This window comes from Garra rufa, chromosome 16, assembly GCF_049309525.1.
Source record: "Garra rufa chromosome 16, GarRuf1.0, whole genome shotgun sequence".
In the NCBI taxonomy this organism is placed as follows: domain Eukaryota; kingdom Metazoa; phylum Chordata; class Actinopteri; order Cypriniformes; family Cyprinidae; genus Garra; species Garra rufa.
The window spans coordinates 20,406,890-20,429,118 of record NC_133376.1 but is presented as its reverse complement, the minus strand read 5'-3'; the positions used below and the strand labels follow the sequence as shown (position 1 = coordinate 20,429,118).

Genomic DNA, 22,229 nt, shown 5'->3' with positions numbered 1-22,229 from the left:
TTCTACGGCTCTGAGTACATCTTAACTAAACACAACAGCGACACCTAGCGGCTATTACCAACCCCCACTAGTCAGAAAATGACAAACTATTTGCATTAAAATTATAATACAACTTAGTTTTATATTTACAAACGTTAGTCTGGTAATGGGAAAAATATTTTTATTGTACTACTAAGTGAAAACAAAGCTTTAACACCACAAGACACTAAGAAAATAAACAAAAACACTTCTTATTGGTCATTTCTTACTTTAAAAAAAATGTAAATTTTATTTCTATTAAAAAATAAATAATTCTCAGTTCGTCCTTATCGTATGTTACATTAAGGTTAAATGGTTATGATGTCTCATCAATCCAATCCATGGCATTTAATCTTTCTTCCAAGCGTAGTCTAAATTAGTCTGGAGTAAGAGTCCTCTATCTGAACACGTACTCTAATGATCATAAACACTTGAAAAATCCTGCTGTGATTGCATGTTTTGTATTCCAGGCTCTGTCTAGGGCCGGTGTGCCATTATCATCTTCTCTACGCATCGCTTCTGATTGTTCACGTAATTATCTGCAGTTCCGTGTTCACCTGTAGGGGGCGCCAAAAGACGCGTTCATTCCCGCGCTCCTTCGACTGAAGGTCTCTCAAGGTTAAAGCGTTTATTGCTGCATCAGCCTCACATGCTGGTCTGTTATGAGGGCACAACGCCATGGGCATTTAACTGCCCAGAAAAAGCTGCTCACTGCTGCAAATCTAATTGCCCACCACGAAAAAAGCACACTTACTTTTCATTCTTATTAATGTGCCAAATCCGGGCCTACCACAGAAAACAGACCTGTGTGATTTGTACCCGAGTGTGCATTCGTTCGTCTCGCGATTACAATTTCAATGCTTGCCATTAAACACCGGGACTAAAAGTAACAGGGCTGTGACATTTTGAGAATAGCCACAATACCTCAATACCTGTTTTGAGTCCATTATGAACTAGTCAATATGAGGTGTCAAATAGATTGAGCGTTACACCGGGCAGTCTTTTATTAAGAACCAGCACCAGAGGTATTATTTCTAACTAATACATTATTCTGCACTTATGAGTCTGTTCATCATTGGTAACATTCACACCACTCACATTCTGAGAACAAAGTGGGAATAGAGACTTTGTACTTAGAAATGTTTGAAGTAATGAAACCTGTTTCTACCTGAAACTAAAAATAAGAAATGTAACTGTGGCTTTTTATCTCACAATTTTGATTTTTTCTCACAATTCTGAGTTTACAAGTAAAGTCAAAAGTTTATATACACCTACAATAGTTATACAATATATACAACTATACAATATAGTTGAATTTATAAAAATGACCCCGTTCAAAGGTTTACATACACTTGATTCTTAAAACTGTGTTGTTACCTAAATGATCTACAGCTGTGTTTTTTGTTTGTTTGTTTTTTTAGTGATAGTTTTTCATGATGTTTTCCTGAACAGTTAAACTGCCCGCTGTTCTTCAGAAAAATCCTTCAGGTTGCACAAATTCTTTGGTTTTTCAGTATTTTTATATGTTTGAACTCTTTTCAGCAATGACTGTATGATTTTGAGAGGACAACTGAGGGACTCATATGCAACTATTACAGAAGGTTCAAAACTTCAAATGCTCACTGCTGCTTCAGAAGGAAACACAATGCAATGAAAACTTTTTGAATATGAAGATCAGGGTAAATTTAACTTATTTTGTATTCTGGGAAACAGAAATCTTCTATAGCTTCTAAAGGGCAATACTAAAAAAATCTTCATTCTGGTCAAAAGTTTACACCCCTGCCTGGCTCTTAATGCTCTTAATGTTTTTTTCTTTGGAGCATCAGTGAGTGTTTAAACCTTATATAATAGTTGCATGAGTCTCTCAAGTGTCCTTAGTGTGAAAAGATGGGTCTCAAATCATACAGTCATTGTTGGAAAGGGTTCAAATACACAAAAATGCTGAAAAACCAAAGAATTGTGGGACCTGAAGGATTTTTCTGAAAAACAGCAGGCAGTTTAACTGTTCAGGATAAATGTGTTTTGTGTTTTGTGATTTATTTTTTAATAAAACAAATCAATAAAAAAAAAAAACACACAGCTGTGGATCATTCATGTAACAACACAGTATTAAGAATCAAGTGTATGTAAACATTTGAACGGGATAATTTTTTATAAATTCAGCTATTATTTTCTCTTGTGGACTACATGTAAACATCCAAATGTGAAATATCTTATGCAGGTCAGTACTAAATAAAAAATAACACGCATCTTGTATGATCCCTCTTATTTTGGTAAAATAATTAACATTTAGCAGATTCTGCAAGGTGTATGTGAACTTTTGACTTCAACTGCATATCTCAGTTTATCAGTTAGAATTGTAAGACAAAAAGTCACAATTACCTTCCACAGGTTTCCATATTTGCACAAACACTTAACCCTAAGTATTAAACGTAGGAAACTCATTCTGTACCGTTTATGCTACACGCATGAATAATACGTCAAATAATGCAGCATTGTTGTTCCATTACATTTCCTGTTGATTAGATGCATGATTTTTGCCGGCAGATAAAAAAATACATCATAGACTTCCACTGAGCCATAGTGAGCAAAATTGGCTTTTTTTCAACTTACATCAGTATGCACATGCTAAAAACCACTCAGAGCACCTTAGCAACCACACAGCAATGACCTTGCGACCCTCCTCAACACTCTAGCATCACGTTGCAGACTTTTACACAGATGCAAATGTACAAATCTAGTCTATATCTTAATTTAGAACATAATTTGGAATGGGATTTTGTATATCAAAGCAGCTGTCTTATTGCACAATAAAAGAGAGAAAGTGTTGATCAACTATAAGCAGTATTTTGTCATCAAAATACACCTACATAAGAGTCTAAAGTGCTGACACGCTTTGCTTATATCAGTATCATAGTCTTGAGTGCTATTATTGTTTAAAAGGAGGCCATATGTGAGACTAAAGTGTTTGCGAATATTTCATAATTTTTTGCACAAGCTGATCTCTGCACTTATAATTTACCACACACCATACCAGTGTTTTATGTCTGAAAATATCTTTTTACAAGATAAATGCTCTTGATATGATTCATAGAAGAGCACTGTTCAATTATTGATTCTGATTGGTTGATAGACCTAAGGCATTAAAGGGACAGTCATTCCAAAACGACAAGACCTTCATTCATCAGAACACAAATTAAGATATTTTTGATGAAATCCAATAGCTTTCTGACCCTGCATAGACAGCAACGCAACTGACATGTTCAGGACCTAGAAAGGTAGGGACATTGTTAAAATAGTCCATGTGACATCAGTGGTTCAACCGTAATGTTATGAAGCCATGAGAATACTTTGTGCAAAGAAAACAAAAATAATGACCTTAAACAATTTTCACATCTCTGTCAGTCTTTAATGCACTTTCACTAGAGTACCATGGTGCATACGTGTGGTGCTACTGACGCATGAGCTGGCATACTTTAGTAGAACCCATAGAAGCAGGGGTGCCGCTAAGGGGGGGGGGGGGGGAATAAGTTAGGACGATTCTAAGGGCCCATGCCCTTTAGGGGCCCCCAGAGATCTGCTTTGGTGTGGTAGGGGGGGCCCAAAGTCATATTTTGTCATAAGGCCCAAAATTGCGAGCGAACATACGTCCAGAAGACAACTGCAATTGTTTTACGAACATTTAGCAACACTGTACCAAGTAGTGCAAAAAGACAAACTACACGCACATTTAAAATACTTAAACTTTGAGCATGCCTAAATCATAAAAACTGAGGGTTGTTCATGATAACATAAGATGTGCAAATCAAACACCATTTTTGTGCAGATGGCAGAATCGAATTGAACTGGCGTCTTTCTTCAAAAGATGATCCACACACACGTCTCATCACAGGGAAACGAAAACTGACAAAGAAGGGCACAAACCATGTCTCTGAAACAGCAAGCCAGCTAACATAAACAAGTGACACTTTCCAATGCATGAATACTGTGATAGCTCACGCAAAGCATGGTGCAGAGATTGGATTAGACGAGTCCTTTGTCATGTATAACATTACACTGCTCATTAATAATGCTTAAAAGGGGCAGTCAAGCCAATGTAGAGTGGTACTATACAAGCCAAGCAGCCAATGAGCACAAAACAAATTAGGGTCTTGTGACCCTTTAAAACCTCAAGTACTAAGAGTGCCAGTTTACCCATAAGGACAACACATTTAAGTCAAAAAAAAAAAAAAAAAACCAGAAGCAAGAATAGGTTTCTTAAAAAGTTTATTGAAAACCAGTTGAAGTTTTGCGACGCTCTTGAACCATTAGGGGACCAAGTGAGGCCTTGCCTTCCCACTGAACATCTAGAAAAGCAAACACCTAGGTCAAATACAGCACTTAAAGCATCAAAAGCAACTTTGAAAGCAGCTACCTACCACTGAAAGCAGCAGTTCCACTATCAGGACCACATGTTGAGTCACAACAACCGCAAACCTGGTGGTTTCCATCAGCTGCAAACCATCTGCAATGAGACACAAGTTAGACACTGCACCTTAAACTAAAAGGTCTTAAATGCATAAACATACCCATTGGCAAAGGAACATGACTTGTGTCCAGCATCACTTGGTACAGCAGCAGCAATAGTGGCCTTCAAGAGACAAGTTATATAGATCTGCAAGAGACACAATTAGGTCAAACCCAAAGCAGCAGGAAAAACTCAAATTAACTCTTGATGCTCGTAGTACATACAGAATGACTATTTCCCCCCTGGAACATGAATGCCTCCAGCTGGAACTGGACCTTGTCATACTGGGTTTGAGGCATGAACCGGGAGCTGGAAGACGTAGCCTTGGCATCCACAAAGCACCTTAAAACAACATCAACCTCAGCTACAAAGATTGACTCAAGGAGGTCAACTACAGAACCAAGCATTGAGACCTTACCCATCATTGTCGGGTGATGACAGCAGTTACAATGAGCAACTCAATACCAAGAGTTCAACTTACCCATGATTATCAATGAAGGCATATCTCGGAAGGGAGTTCACATCAGGTACTTGGGTAGCCACACAGCTGTCCACAAACACACGCAGAGGCACATGATTGTACACCTTCACAGACGCCTCAATATTGAAGACATGACCCAAGAAGTAATAGTTTGAAGGCCTCTCATAGGACCAGTCGTCTGCAAGAACAACAGAGTTCAGGCAAAGCCACATGCACAAGGCCAAAGGTCCAAAGAAACTGCACCTACCCAACATGATCTTCAAGGAGAAGAGCAAGACATCTTCACCAACCTCTTTTGAGGCATAAGGAACCCAAGTTGGAACCAAGGCATCGCTGCTTACATTATGAAGCCTGCAGTTCAAGACACAATTAATTGATCTTACAGTTGCAACAAGGCAAGAGGCAACAGTCACTTAAAGGGTCACTTACCTTTGATAGTGGCATTGAACGCCAACAATCACGCCATCGGCACGGGTAATTGGAGTGCCAGCAAGTGCCTCGGGAGCGTAGGTAAGAGAGAACGTGTAGACAAGCTCATCCTCAGTTACCTGTAAGAGAAGGAAGTTGTTACCAAGAGCATTCAACTCAGCCATGCTCTTGAGGTTATGCCACAGAATACTCATTTTGGGTTCCAAGGAACCTTTCAGTGAACAGTTCTTAAAGAACCAAACTCAGAGTGAAGAAATCTACATTTAAGGGTTTAATGGACATTCAGAGTCACAAGTTCTTACCATCAGCACACTGTTGCAGTTCTGTAGTTCATACTCAGAAGAGCACCCTAGATCCTGGAACCTGACCGACAACAGAACACCCTCCCAAAGACAAACCAGATGGCTGGATGAGGTGACCATTGCTAAACAAGTCCTGCTGTACCTCCACATAAACACTACTCTCACTGCATTGAACAGCTACGCTACTGGGAGTCACGGGTTGCCTGATCTGGAAATCCACTGCCAACTCACTCTGAACCTCTGGAACAACTGGAAACCTCCAATCCAGAGGCTTGACTGGACCCTGCATCAGCTGCTTCTCCTGAACTCCAAAAGGACTCTGCAAGGCAGAGGTCATACCCATAGGGTTCCAGAGTCCTCGAGGAGAAACAGCAGGACCTCCGGAAGCCAGATGTGATTCTGAGCTCATGCTCCTTGGACTTTGACGGTACTTCAAACTTCCCTGTGCATTGCTCAGATCAATTACAACAATCACAGCCAGCACTAACACACCTTGCAGGAATACCATCCTAACAAACTTGGAATCAATTCCACAATACTCACCAGTGCTTGACTTTGCCTTTTATACAGCTTTGAATTAGGATGGCTCCTCCCCTTTCAGCTTAATTGATTACACTTGATTCTCCTCCGGACCTGGAGAATTTATCTATTAGCAAATGAGAAAAAACAAACTGGAAACGAGAACAGGTTTAACAAATTTATTGAAAACCAGAAGTCTTTCATTGCTCTTGAACCATTAGGGGACCAAGTGAGGCTTTGCACCTGGAAAAGCAAACACCTAGGTCCAGTACAGCACTTGAAGCATCAAAAGCAAATTTTGAAAGCAGCTATCTACCACTATCAGGACCATGTTGAGTCACAATGACCACAAACCTGCTGGTTCCCATCAGCTGCAAACCATCTGCAATGAGACACAAATTAAACACTGCGCATTCAAAACTATGTCTTAAAATTGCATAAACATACCTATTGGCAAAAGAACATGACTTGTGTCCAGCATCACTAGGTTTAGAAACAATAGTGGCCTTTAAAAGACAGATGTAGATATGCAAGAGGTTCCACAGATTATTAACTTCTAATTCTTGTAGTACAAACACAATGACTGTACCCTTCCTGGAACATGAACGGCACCCATCCATGGGTTTGAGGCATGAAGCGGGAAATGGAAGACGTAGACTTGGCACCCGCAAAGCACCTGAAAGAACTTAATGTGAGCTTGAGCATTAAGTCACTAGATGTACTCCCAATTCTCAGTGACAACATTGGTCCTAAAGAGTCAAAGTCAACTTTATTGTCAATTCTGCCACATGTACAGGACATACAGAGAATTGAAATTGCGTTACTCTCAGACCTATGGTGCAGACATTAAATACAAACAGTAACATTAAATACAAACAGTAACATTAAATACAGTGAAAAAATACGAATAAGTACAAATAAACATATAATGTATAAAAATGAAAAATACAATATACAAGTAAAGGCACATGGTAGAGAGTGCAAACCATGTAAACAATATAGTGCAACAGAGCTTGTGTGTAAAAATGTAAAAGTGTCAGAGCAGTCTTGTAACAGTCTTATGAGTAGTGTGAGGTAGTTGGCAGACCAATGCTGCGCAAAGTGACTGGTGCAGGTCAGTGTGTGTGTGTCAGTTCAGAAAGTTTGTGGGGCAGAAAAGGGGAGTGAGGGGAGTGGGGGCAGAGCAGGGAGAGAGTTGAGTTTCCTGACAGCCTGAAGGATGAAGCTGTCCTTCAGACTGCTGGTCCTGGCCTGGAGACTTTGCAGTCTCCTCCCTGATGGCAGCAGGCTGAAGAAGCTTTGCATTGGGTGGGTGGGATCAGCTGCTATGCTGAGGGCTTTTTTGGTGAGACGTGTGCTGTAGATGTCTTGGAAGGTGGGGAGAGGTACACCAATGATCCTCTCAGCTGCTCTGACTATGCGTTGGAGAGTTTTTTGGCAGGATGGATTGCAGGCTCCAAACCACACAGTGATGCAGGTCGACAGGATGCTCTCGATGGTTCCTCGGTAGAATGTGTACATGATGGGGGCTGGTGCTCTAGCTCTTCTTAGTTTGCGGAGAAAGTAGAGACGTTGCTGTGCTTTCTTGGCCAGTGCAGTGGTGTTGTTTGTGCAGGAGAGATCCTCAGTGATGTGCACACCCAGGAACTTGGTGCTGCTCACTCTCTCCACAGATGCACCGTTGATGGTCAGAGGAGCATGCTGAGTGTGCGCTCTCCTGAAGTCAACAACAATCTCCTTCGTCTTCTCCACATTCAGAGAGAGATTGTTGTCTCCGCACCACGTGGCCATGCGGCTCACCTCACTTCTGTAGTTTGTCTCATCCCTGTTGCTAATGAGACCCACCACAGTTGTGTCATCCGCAAACTTAATGAAGAGGTTGGAGCTGTGTGACGGTGTGCAGTCGTGGGTCAGCAGAATGAAGAGGAGGGGGCACAGCACACATCCCTGAGGGGCTCCCGTGTTAAGAATGGTGCTGGATGTGTTACTGCCGACCCGTACTGCGTGTGGTCTTCCTGAACGATGGAATGGATAGCGGGTTTGTGTGGACTAGCCGCTAGCCTAGCTCGGATACCTCCACGCTTACCCCTCTTCTGCTTCCTCTCACACCGCTTGAGGTGCCTTCATTGTGGGCGAGGTGCGGGAGTGGGGGTCGGTGATTGAATAGGCCTCTGGAGCAGATCCAGATCATTCAGCTCTTCAGCGTCCACAGAGTTCAACTTAAAAACTTTGTTTCTGCTGATGTCGAGCAAAAATGTTCAGCTATAAACGCGCTTAAGGGCAGATAAACGTGACGAAGACAAAAAACAATGCGACTTACAGGACGAAAAACATGAAAACACTGTTTGGTCGGAGAGAGAGAAGCCGCTGCGTGTGCACGCGCCACCATTTTCATTCACAATTTTCAGCCACAGTCCTGCAGAATATTGCCCCAGTTTTGAAACTTAACCATCCTGTAGATTTCCAGTAAAGCTTAGAGCTTTATTAGCTTGTTCAAGTGTTTGATTACAGTTGGAGCAAGACTCTGCAGGACTGAGGTTGGCCACGCCTGTTCTAGTCACTTGAAGTGATTAAAAACTCAAGAACAGCACCTTCATGGAAGCAAGGGTTTAGATCTTGCCAGTGATTATCAGTACCAGGTTGGTTACAAAGAGCAAATCTTTAGCCACTTGATGCTACAGAGTTGACTTCAAAAGATAACATGGCAAGACAAGAGCTAGTAATTGAACTCAAATGAGTCACTTAGAGTTGGTACAAACTTAAGAAACTCCACCTTTCCCACCAAATTGTCAATGAAATGTTGGAGCAACTCAAACTTTAGAGCATCATACTGTGGTTGTCAACCAGGAAGCCTACTTTATGCAATCCTTTATAAACTGGAGTTCACATAAGGTCGGTCTTTAGGGTTAAGTCAGTCAACTTCCCCATTCCTCCCGATTAAATTGTCACAACACCCCCCTTATTCAGAGGTGCTTTTTTTAAACCTCTGGGGTCCGTTCTTCGTACCTCGCTTACTACATCCAGGATCAAATGACACATCCAAGATCAAATCATCGCGCTAACTATGAGCTCGCTATTCCGGTTCTCCGAACGCACCTGTTGTTGATGATCAGTATAGCTGGATGAAGTTATTTGAGATCACTGGGTGGCTTAAAAGGGGCTACGTATCGATAGTAGAAACATTGATGGGCAACTCTTTGATTGGTCGGCGAACATGACGAAGGAGCTCGCTCAGTATTTTTCTGCAGCAGAACAAGAACTCTTGATTGAGGGATTTCAGGAGTTTCAGAGTTTAATTAAAACGCAAGGGAAAACTGCAAAGGCTGGAAAAGCAAGGAGAGAGGGCTGGCAAAAAGTAGTGAACAAATTAAATACGTTAATGCTGCCCATGTTACATGTTTTTTCCTTGATATGTTATTTTATTTATTTTTTTATTTTTTTATACACTACCGTTCAAAAGTTTGGGGTCAGTAAGACTTGTAATAGTCTTTAAAGAAGTCTCTTATGCTCATCAAGACTGCATTTATTTAATTAAAAATACAGAAAAAACAGTAATATTGCAAATTGTTTTTACAAAATAAAATAATGTTTTTGTTTTTTTAATATATTTTAACATACTTTGAAATAGAATTTATTCCTGTGATGAAAAGCTGAATTTTTATCAGCTGTTACTCCAGTCTTAAGTGTCACACGATCCTTCAGGAATCATTCTAATATGCTGATTTATTATTAGAATGATCAATGTTGGATAATATCAACAGTTGTGCTGCCAAATATTTTTTGGAACCTGTCATATATATACACTTTCTTGCAAGATACTTTTCTTTTCCCACGTGAGTCAGTCCGCGTCAGTCGTGCTCTTTAACCAATCAGATGTGACCTCGCCATTTCAACCAATCATAACCCGCCAGGAGCGCAGCCTAAATCCTGTTTACATGAAATAAACCTGCTCCCGAGCAGGTTTAAGCTTGCGCACCTGTTGCTATGACAGCAAGTCCAGGATGAGCTTCGAAGAACCGAGCGATCCAAGATCACGCGGAATCGTCAACAATCAAATCCAGCTAACTGAGTTAGCGAGGTACGAAGAACGGACCCCAGGTTTAAAAAACTTTCTGAAAACGGGCGTTTTTAACTGGGGGTAAGGGGTGGGGTAGAGTGTGGAGACAAGGCAGAGACTGCATTAAAGGGGGAGTGACAAAAAGTGAATGAATTCTGCTAATTTGCACACCAACAATGTAAACACACACATTTTGGCAAGATGGACAGCGACACCGAGAGAAAAAAAATTAAAATATGTATTTGCAACGAATGGTAGTTTCTCTGCTTCCTAAACTTGTACATAAACATAAAACCATTAATTTACTGACATATAATCACTATAAACTTAAAACAGACATATTGGGGTTTCATGAAGACACACACGATACAAAATATTTTACCTTATTGATTTAATGATATTTGAATAAGTAGAATATAACATAACATAAGCATTCAGTCATGATGAAATGTGTAAACAGAACAAATTATGCGATACTTTGCAAGTAGTAGACTGGTAGACTATCATTTGATAATAGCACTCAAAGAAACAAAGCAGAGGACACATTTACTAAATGGCTAGTATAATAGACATGTAAATGGACATGTTAAAGGTCACATTGTTAAAAGTATCTAAGTGGTTAAACATTCAGCACAATAAGACTGTCATCAATCTGTCACAGCTCTGTCTGTCATTGGTTTCACCCATTGTCTCCCCCTGCCATTCTGTTGTCATTTGGTTTAGCCCTCGTCACCGTCATCTGTTACACCTGTCCTTGTAATTATTAGTCATCTGTGTCACCTGTGTTTGATAATTAGTTTGCCTTTATAAGTCTGTCTTTGAGTTTAGTCTTTTGTCGGTCTTTAACGTCGAATGTCGTGTGTGTAAGTGTTCCTGCCTGATCCTGCCTGTTCCTGCATTGTTCTTCTTGAAGTATTATATAAAATATATTGTTAATCTTGTCTCTCGTCTCGTCCTGCACACACCCCTGACACAATCTTAATTGCCATTCCAAATGTTTATTTTAAATAGTATTTATAACTACATATATAGATATAAATATAGGCTATGGTTGAGATAAAAAAAAAACTTTACTTAAATAGCAAGGATTCTGCATTTTTGTGAACATCAGCTGGCTCTTCTACTCCACTGTCAAGGATTTGAGGCGTGAAGTGTGCATTGCTACAGCCTCAAATTTTTCAGGTCTTGTGAACGGTGTACACAAGTGTTCCGGAATGTGCACTTTCTTGAGCTCGTCCTGAAACTGCTTCGGCTCCTCTAACACAGTCAAAAAGAACCTCCAGTAATCGATCCACATACCCTGCAGAATGAAAAGAACATGACATTAAGAACAAAAACTATTTTGTAATTGCATATAGTCAATTCTGCTAAATTGCATACCATATGTAGGCCTCGTCTTAATTGGCCTCACTGTGCATTCTCCCTTTTTGTAACGAGGATACGGCTTGTGCCATCTTAGCTGTCCAGTAGCAGTTGATGCTTGTTCTCTTGCACTGTATTCATTGTAGTGCATGGCTGAGAGTTGTGATCTAAGGTGAGAATGTATGCAGTAACAGTGTGAATCACTTGATACTTTACAAACGACCAAGCTTATTTTCTCAATGATGCATTAATTGACAAAATTTGTTACATAAAGGACTTGCAAATAAAAACATACCTGCACAACATCCCGACAAAACAAAATGCTACACGCTTTGGTGCAAACCGAATGAGCAGACTGCGGAATGACTCAAGAGAGGAAGTCTGGTGGTGCTCACTTAGATTTTCTAAGTCCCTAGAGTGAGAATTAAACAGTGTCAGAGTGCAATGTGTATTAATGACTCAGCAGATTGAAATTATCAGTATTAAGTAAATCAGAAGGTACATAAAATTAACCCACCTCATCATAGGCACTGATTTGTCACATCTGGGTGAAAAGTGGTGTCATCTTTAGCCTTACTTTTAGGCCTTTTTACAGGCGTTGAAAAAGCTAGAGGGCCATCCTCAAATGAAGTATTCAACATAATAGTACTGCAGCCAACATGTTTAGTATGTTGCTTCATTTGAGTGCCTTATGATAAGACATTTTTACGATTCATTCGTTAACATCTGATAACTATGGGTTGACAAATTAATAAATTGAAGATTTATTCTTACTCTTGCTTCTTCGTTCTGGCTTCCTAGCGTGCTGTGTTGATACATGCTGCTTGACAGGTGAATTATCAAGTGTTTGGCATGACGCATCTTTTGTGAGCACTTCTGTCTGATAGAAGTAAATGTACCTTGATTAACAGATGTTTAGATTACTGCAAAATGAGCCAAAAAGTAACAAGTGTGTATAAATCATTTTTTGCAGTGCAACCACCAATGAGGCCTGTGCTAACGGTTTGATTACAGGTAATTGAATCTGTCCACCAATTATGTCTGCAGCCCTTACACCTCTGCCATGGATATTGAGTTAGTTGTCTTCATAGACCTTGTTTGCCAGCACCGTGAGGCACTGTTTATTCCATTTATGCTATTATTATGGGAAATTTAATATCCAACATAAATACATCAAGCATTTAGCAAACTCTAAAAGTCAGAATTTGAAAACTAACTGAGTGAGAAAGTGTGTGTTTTAAGTGTTGACATGTGCTACTTAGGGGCAGACTGTAAGAAAAACATTTTAAAGATCCATAAATTAGGTGATGTCTACTGGTTTTATTATACATTAGAGGTGTTGCCTTTTCCTTTTCCAAAGAGCCTATTGATTTCCTTGAGTCTTTCACACCGCACCAGCAGAACGACGATAATAACTAAATCCATCTTCCTCAGACCTCGGTGGAAATGGACGCCTCCTACTAATGGGGCACTAAACAAAGCACAGCAGCCAATCTGGAGTGGAACGGCTGACACATCACAATACTGCTGAGACTCAGTCAGCAGGGATGCTTAAATTTCAGACTAATCAAAGAGCAGCGGCTAGTATTTGAAGGAATAGTTTAGACGAAAATGACAATTGTGTTATTTACTCATTCTTATGTTAGACATTCTCATGTTAGACACTATTTACACAGAATGTGTTTTTTTCCCTGAGTCAGCAGCAACCAGTCAGCCAGTCAAGCGGCAACCTCCTGGCCTCTCTCTTGAAACCAACACGGAAGAGACTTAGGGTGCTTTCACACCTGCCTTATTTAGTTCGGTTGAATTGCACTAGAGTTAGTTTTCCCTCTTGGTGCGGTTCGTTTGGGCAGGTGTGAATGTAGCAATTGCACTCGAGTGTGCACCAAAAGCGGACCAAAAAAGCGTACGGTACGCTTTCAAACGAACACTGGAGCGGTTCGTTTGTGGTGAGAACATGAACCGAACTAGAACAGACCCAACCGCAAAAAGTACTGCGCCTTTTTGGACTAATCCAGCTGCCGTAGTCCGCTGCACTGTTCATTATGGGATGAGGACAAGTATTTGTTGACAGTTAGCACTTTAGCAACATAGCCCCATGACAGCTCGTGGACAAAGTTGTGAGGAGGTGCGGAACCTCATAAATTTGGTCTGATGATCATATAGGTCCCAACTTCGAAAACTCACAAGAACATCACAATCTTTCTCTTTGTTTTAGGGGCCGTTCACATGTCGCGCCTAAAAACGCGTGGAAAACGCTAGGTGCGCTGCTTTATCTTTCTTTCCAAACCACTCTGTAGCCTGCTCTGTCGTGGCGTCTGCCATTGCTAAGCAACCATGACCTGCGCTCTCCATAAATACGCGAAAGTTTCAGCAAAGGATAAAAGGATTTTCAGCATTAAAATCGCTTGCAGTAGCTCTGCTATTATATTTATTCACAAATGTTTATTCCTGTACAGCTATGATAAGCTGTTTCTCCAACTCGCCAGTGCTTTTAATGTTATTAAGGGAAAGGATGAAGCTGATTGGTTGATTCATGTCACATGACCTGCGGTGCGCTTGCAGAATTCTGAAAAGTTGAGATGTTTTTATCTCGATGCGGCGCGTTCGGGAATGGAAAAAACGTGCGCGTCGCTTCCATTCTGAGCGCGCATACCGCGTGTCTACATTTGAAATAACGAGCTTGAGCGCTAAAGATGCGACATGAACGGCCCCTAATGGTGCGTTCACACCGGACGCGACTTGCGCGGAAAAAACGTGCTATTCGCGCGTGGTTGAACGCTTGAACATTTGAGTTTACTCGCGCCATTCGCGCGGTAAAATTCGCGTCATTCGGGCGTGACATTTTCTTCACAACAGACGCGAATTCACGTCATGGGAGGGGCGTCTGCCACTCGTCAGTGGGAAAGTAGTTGTAAAATAGGTGAATGAGCTCAATTTGCCAGCTTTAGCTTGCTTGTAGTCTCAATATGTGTGTATATGTAGGTCAAATTGAGTATAGAGGGTTTTTTAAAATTTACCAGATTGTCCGACCTCTTCACTCACTTTCTTCCTAGCAAGATCCTTTTTATTCCTGTTTCTACAAAAGTCCAAAGATGTATCGTACAGCTCCGAGTAACCACAGACAGTAACGATGAATTTGTCCTCCATTGTTGTTTCGGATTTCTGCCACCGTCACTTCTAGAGCAAGCTCCTGATTGGTTAACGCGGCGTGGATTTTCGCCAAAATTCAGATTTTTAAACTCGCGTGTTTGGCGCGAATGGCGCGACAATCGCTTGAAATGCTCAATGCGCGCCGCTTCATTCGCGCTGTTCGCGCGTTTCGCGCCGCAGGATGGCTATTCGCGTCTTTGCATTGACTTAACATGTAAATCACTCGCGCTTGCCGCTTCATTCGCGTCCGGTGTGAACGCACCATAACAGTTTAGAAAATATGTCCAATACACTGATCTATATAATTCTCTATTATAGATCAGTGGTTCAATGACACGATCTGGCCAACGAGTGATGTGGATGTTGTCACATGACTGCATTTTGGTTCGTTTCAACTGGTTCGGACCAGAGCAATCAGTGTGGTGTGAAAAGGACCCAAAACGGTAGAAAAATGCTACAATGTATCATTTGTTGCCCTTGGTCCGGACCAAATGAACCGAACCACAGATGTGAAAGCACCCTTAAACTGCAATTCAATGACTGGCCGCTAGAGACTGGCTCCAAAAGGGGGACAGTCCCTTAGACAACCCATGTTAAAATGCTCAACTTTACAGCAGAACATGGTTTGTTTACAGCCTAATACAAAAAGTGGCTTTGTTCTATATAGCTAATTTTTCCCTTCATGACAACTGTGAGGAGGTGATTTTTTTTATTATCCATTTAAATTATATTAAGCTTTAAAGGTTCACTGAAGTGCTTTGAAACATGCAGCGTTATTCCATTTGTTGACGTAATTTCAACTGAAGCATGAAGACAGGGTGGGGCATAACAAGCAGCTCCGCCCCTTTTTTAAATATTTCACAGTTTAAAGGTTGTATCAGCGATTTCAAGCCTGAAACATAAAGTGTCAAATTCAGCTGACCTTTTTTCACGATCCGCTCGCTGCCTGCCCCATAAATTGGCTTTATTCCACAACAAAACAAACAGTGTTCCAACCAATCACCGTCGGGGTTGGTGTTGTGGACTTTCGTACTGGTGCAGGGATGTGAGGGAGGCAGAGCGAAAGTCCACAACACCAACCCCCTGACGGTGATTGGTTGGAACACTGTTTGTTTTGTTGTGGAATCGTTGGTAGCACCGATTGTTTTTTTGGCATATCTCGGACCCTAGGCTGATCACAGAGACGCGTTTTTTTTTACAGCCAATTTATGGGGCAGGCAGCGAGCGGATCCTGAAGAAAGGTCAGCTGAATTTGACACTTTATGTTTCAGCCTAGAATCGCTGATACAACCTTTAATCCAGAGCCATTGAGCTCAGTAAAGCCGCATTTTACAAGGTAAGGAAAAGGTTCACTGACATAGACCAATAAAATGTAGTTTCTCAATATATCTCCTCCTTTCAGGGTGGTGAAATAATCCTTTGACATGGTTAAATAATGAATGTTTACTGTCGCCGTTGAATTTCCCTCCAGTGGGCGTAGTTCTCAGAGTAATAAGAAACATGCGCTCTACATTTGTGTCTTTAAACGCTTGTATAATAATGTAGTTCTTTGTTTTTTAGCTTGTTTACTGTACACCTTGTCACACAGCAGCTTTTAAACATTGTTCTGATTCTCAGACAGAAGTGCTCACAAAAGATGCGTCATGCCAAACACTTGATAATTCACCTATCAAGCAGCATGTATCAACACAGCACGCTAGGAAGCCAGAACGAAGAAGCAAGAGTAAGAATAAATCTTCAATTTATTAATTTGTCAACCCATAGTTATCAGATGTTAACGAATGAATCGTAAAAATGTCTTATCATTAGGCACTCAAATGAAGCAACATACTAAACATGTTGGCTGCAGTAATATTATGTTGAATACTTCATTTGAGGATGGCCCTCTAGCTTTTTCAACGCCTGTAAAAAGGCCTAAAAGTAAGGCTAAAGATGACACCACTTTTCACCCAGATGTGACAAATCAGTGCCTATGATGAGAGGTGGGTTAATTTTATGTACCTTCTAATTTACTTAATACTGATAATTTCAATCTGCTGAGTCATTAATACACATTGCACTCTGACACTGTTTAATTCTCATTCTTTTGCCTATCTTCTATTTTAGCACAGTGTCTGAAGTTTCACATTATCAAATGAGGAAGTTCATTGTTTGTGAAGAGCTTGAGGTTTTCTTCATAAAGTGTCCTGTCTGCACCAGAAATTGGTCTGTAAACAAAGACTGTGGGAACACGTGTGTGTGTGTGTGTGTGATTCAAGTTTGCACACATTGTGAACGTCACTACACTTGGACAAGTCAGGCGTATGTCACAAATTTGCCAGTTGGTAATGTTCAGCTTGCTGCAGCAATACTTTTTATTGGAGCTTCCTTTTTGCAAGTGGACAAGGTAAGACACTTCCATTTTTCTACACTGATGAAGCCTCTCTGCCAATAGAAGTATGACTGATTGTTCTTTTGTGTCCAGTTCATGAAGGCATTTCATATCATGGGAATTAGCCAAACAACCTTCCTCAAGTACCAACGGACTTTACTCTTCCCTACAATCAACTGGCTGTGGCAGATGCAGCAAAGTACTGCAATTTCGGAACCAGTCAACAATGGGCACATCGTTCTGGGGGAGACAAGAGAGCTGACACATGGTATGTGTAATAAACTGAATTTATATAATGCAGTTTTCACTCTATTTACACCATAATATAGTAGTTTTCCTGAGATTCATTTTTACAGGGCACAGTGCTAAATTTGGTACGTACACAATGATGGACCTAAAAGCAAATAGGGTAATGGACATCCAGCTCATTCAAGTATGTGTGTATATGTTTAATTTAATTGTGAACATTGATATGTGTAGCATTATTTATCCAAGCAGTTTAAAATGAAACAACGTTTTTAGAGCAATGATGTTGGGAACAGTCAGCGCATTGGAAAAGGAGGGCTTGGAACGATGTCTAAAACAACTGGAGGAGAGAGGGGTCCATGCTCAAATACTTGTCACAGATAGGCATCCATCTGTCATAAAGTTTCTCAAGGACAGCAGACCAGGTGTTGTGCACAAGTTTGATGCATGGCACATGGCAAAAGGTGTGTTTTACAATGTACAATATGACCAAGATAAAAGAAATAGTATATAAATATTTCAGTATTAACATGTGGCATAACTGTCAGTTGTCTTATTTGTTTTAAAAAAATAACTGTATTCCTTAGGTGTGGCCAAGAAAATTGACCATATAGCTAAGAGTTGCAGAGAAGTTGGTGCTTGGAAAAAGAGCATCGTCAACCATCTATATTGGTGTGGAGCTATAGAGGCTGTGAAATTGTGGCCAAGTAGAAATCCGTTGCAAATCATGTGCAGAACATTCATGAGCATGATGGGCAATTTCCCCAATGCCTCCATGAACCACTTGTTGGAGACCAAACACGGCAGTGGCTAAAACCAAGTGAGAATAAATATTGAAATACAGATATTTTTTTCTTTACGTATACATACCATTTTTTTTTATTATTCAATGATTGCATTTCACTTCTATTATTGTACACTTCTTTCCCTTAAGTATCTTTTGTTGTCTGTTGATGTAAGTTCACGATTATTTTTCCACTAGGTACTGCTGCTTGTGAGAAGCTCTGTGACATAATCCTGGCTCCAAGACTGCTTAGGGACTTAGAAAATCTAAGTGAGCACCACCAGACTTCCTCTCTTGAGTCATTCCGCAGTCTGCTCATTCGGTTTGCACCAAAGCGTGTAGCATTTTGTTTTGTCGGGATGTTGTGCAGGTATGTTTTTATTTGCAAGTCCTTTATGTAACAAATTTTGTCAATTAATGCATCATTGAGAAAATAAGCTTGGTCGTTTGTAAAGTATCAAGTGATTCACACTGTTACTGCATACATTCTCACCTTAGATCACAACTCTCAGCCATGCACTACAATGAATACAGTGCAAGAGAACAAGCAACAACTGCTACTGGACAGCTAAGATGGCACAAGCCGTATCCTCGTTACAAAAAGGGAGAATGCACAGTGAGGCCAATTAAGACGAGGCCTACATATGGTATGCAATTTAGCAGCATTGACTATATGCAATTACAAAATAGTTTTTGTTCTTAATGTCATGTTCTTTTCATTCTGCAGGGTATGTGGATCGATTACTGGAGGTTCTTTTTGACTGTGTTAGAGGAGCCGAAGCAGTTTCAGGACGAGCTCAAGAAAGTGCACATTCCGGAACACTTGTGTACACCGTTCACAAGACCTGAAAAATTTGAGGCTGTAGCAATGCACACTTCACGCCTCAAATCCTTGACAATGGAGTAGAAGAGCCAGCTGATGTTCACAAAAATGCAGAATCCTTGCTATTTAAGTAAAGTTTTTTTTTTATCTCAACCATAGCCTATATTTATATCTATATATGTAGTTATAAATACTATTTAAAATAAACATTTGGAATGGCAATTAAGATTGATGACAGTCTTATTGTGCTGAATGTTTAACCACTTAGATACTTTTAACAATGTGACCTTTAACATGTCCATTTACATGTCTATTATACTAGCCATTTAGTAAATGTGTCCTCTGCTTTGTTTCTTTGAGTGCTATTATCAAATGATAGTCTACCAGTCTACTACTTGCAAAGTATCGCATAATTTGTTCTGTTTACACATTTCATCATGACTGAATGCTAATGTTATGTTATATTCTACTTATTCAAATGTCATTAAATCAATAAGGTAAAATATTTTGTATCGTGTGTGTCTTCATGAAACCCCAATATGTCTGTTTTAAGTTTATAGTGATTATATGTCAGTAAATTAATGGTTTTATGTTTATGTACAAGTTTAGGAAGCAGAGAAACTACCATTCGTTGCAAATACATATTTTAATTTTTTTTCTCTCGGTGTCGCTGTCCATCTTGCCAAAATGTGTGTGTTTACATTGTTGGTGTGCAAATTAGCAGAATTCATTCACTTTTTGTCACTCCCCCTTTAATGCAGTCTCTGCCTTGTCTCCACACTCTACCCCACCCCTTACCCCCAGTTAAAAACGCCCGTTTTCAGAAAGTTTTTCAAACCAGAGGTGTAAAAAAAAGCACCTCTGAATAAGGGGGGTGTTGTGACAATTTAATCGGGAGGAATGGGGAAGTTGACTGACTTAACCCTAAAGACCGACCTTATGTGAACTCCAGTTTATAAAGGATTGCATAAAGTAGGCTTCCTGGTTGACAACCACAGTATGATGCTCTAAAGTTTGAGTTGCTCCAACATTTCATTGACAATTTGGTGGGAAAGGTGGAGTTTCTTAAGTTTGTACCAACTCTAAGTGACTCATTTGAGTTCAATTACTAGCTCTTGTCTTGCCATGTTATCTTTTGAAGTCAACTCTGTAGCATCAAGTGGCTAAAGATTTGCTCTTTGTAACCAACCTGGTACTGATAATCACTGGCAAGATCTAAACCCTTGCTTCCATGAAGGTGCTGTTCTTAATTCTTAAAGTTTTTAATCACTTCAAGTGACTAGAACAGGCGTGGCCAACCTCAGTCCTGCAGAGTCTTGCTCCAACTGTAATCAAACACTTGAACAAGCTAATAAAGCTCTAAGCTTTACTGGAAATCTACAGGATGGTTAAGTTTCAAAACTGGGGCAATATTCTGCAGGACTGTGGCTGAAAATTGTGAATGAAAATGGTGGCGCGTGCACACGCAGCGGCTTCTCTCTCTCTCCCGACCAAACAGTGTTTTCATGTTTTTCGTCCTGTAAGTCGCATTGTTTTTTGTCTTCGTCACGTTTATCTGCCCTTAAGCGCGTTTATAGCTGAACATTTTTGCTCGACATCAGCAGAAACAAAGTTTTTAAGTTGAACTCTGTGGACGCTGAAGAGCTGAATGATCTGGATCTGCTCCAGAGGCCTATTCAATCACCGACCCCCACTCCCGCACCTCGCCCACAATGAAGGCACCTCAAGCGGTGTGAGAGGAAGCAGAAGAGGGGTAAGCGTGGAGGTATCCGAGCTAGGCTAGCGGCTAGTCCACACAAACCCGCTATCCATTCCATCGTTCAGGAAGACCACAAGCAGTACGGGTCGGCAGTAACACATCTAGCACCATTCTTAACACGGGGGCCCCTCAGGGATGTGTGCTGTGCCCCCTCCTCTTCATTCTGCTGACCCACGACTGCACACCGTCACACAGCTCCAACCTCTTCATTAAGTTTGCGGATGACACAACTGTGGTGGGTCTCATTAGCAACAGGGATGAGACAAACTACAGAAGTGAGGTGAGCCGCATGGCCACGTGGTGCGGAGACAACAATCTCTCTCTGAATGTGGAGAAGACTAAGGAGATTGTTGTTGACTTCAGGAGAGCGCACACTCAGCATGCTCCTCTGACCATCAACGGTGCATCTGTGGAGAGAGTGAGCAGCACCAAGTTCCTGGGTGTGCACATCACTGAGGATCTCTCCTGCACAAACAACACCACTGCACTGGCCAAGAAAGCACAGCAACGTCTCTACTTTCTCCGCAAACTAAGAAGAGCTAGAGCACCAGCCCCCATCATGTACACATTCTACCGAGGAACCATCGAGAGCATCCTGTCGACCTGCATCACTGTGTGGTTTGGAGCCTGCAATCCATCCTGCCAAAAAACTCTCCAACGCATAGTCAGAGCAGCTGAGAGGATCATTGGTGTACCTCTCCCCACCTTCCAAGACATCTACAGCACACGTCTCACCAAAATAGCCCTCAGCATAGCAGCTGATCCCACCCACCCAATGCAAAGCTTCTTCAGCCTGCTGCCATCAGGGAGGAGACTGCAAAGTCTCCAGGCCAGGACCAGCAGTCTGAAGGACAGCTTCATCCTTCAGGCTGTCAGGAAACTCAACTCTCTCCCTGCTCTGCCCCCACTCCCCTCACTCCCCTTTTCTGCCCCACAAACTTTCTGAACTGACACACACACACTGACCTGCACCAGTCACTTTGCGCAGCATTGGTCTGCCAACTACCTCACACTACTCATAAGACTGTTACAAGACTGCTCTGACACTTTTACATTTTTACACACAAGCTCTGTTGCACTATATTGTTTACATGGTTTGCACTCTCTACCATGTGCCCTTACTTGTATATTGTATTTTTCATTTTTATACATTATATGTTTATTTGTACTTATTCGTATTTTTTCACTGTATTTAATGTTACTGTTTGTATTTAATGTTACTGTTTGTATTTAATGTTACTGTTTGTATTTAATGTCTGCACCATAGGTCTGAGAGTAACGCAATTTCAATTCTCTGTATGTCCTGTACATGTGGCAGAATTGACAATAAAGTTGACTTTGACTCTTTAGGACCAATGTTGTCACTGAGAATTGGGAGTACATCTAGTGACTTAATGCTCAAGCTCACATTAAGTTCT

General features: G+C 40.9%; 1 pseudogene; it reads right to left on the bottom strand.

Moving 5' to 3' along the window:
- Positions 1-4,284: 4,284 nt before the first annotated feature.
- On the bottom strand, positions 4,285-6,245 carry LOC141288911 (zona pellucida sperm-binding protein 3-like; annotated as a pseudogene).
- Between the last annotated feature and the right edge of the window lie 15,984 nt (positions 6,246-22,229).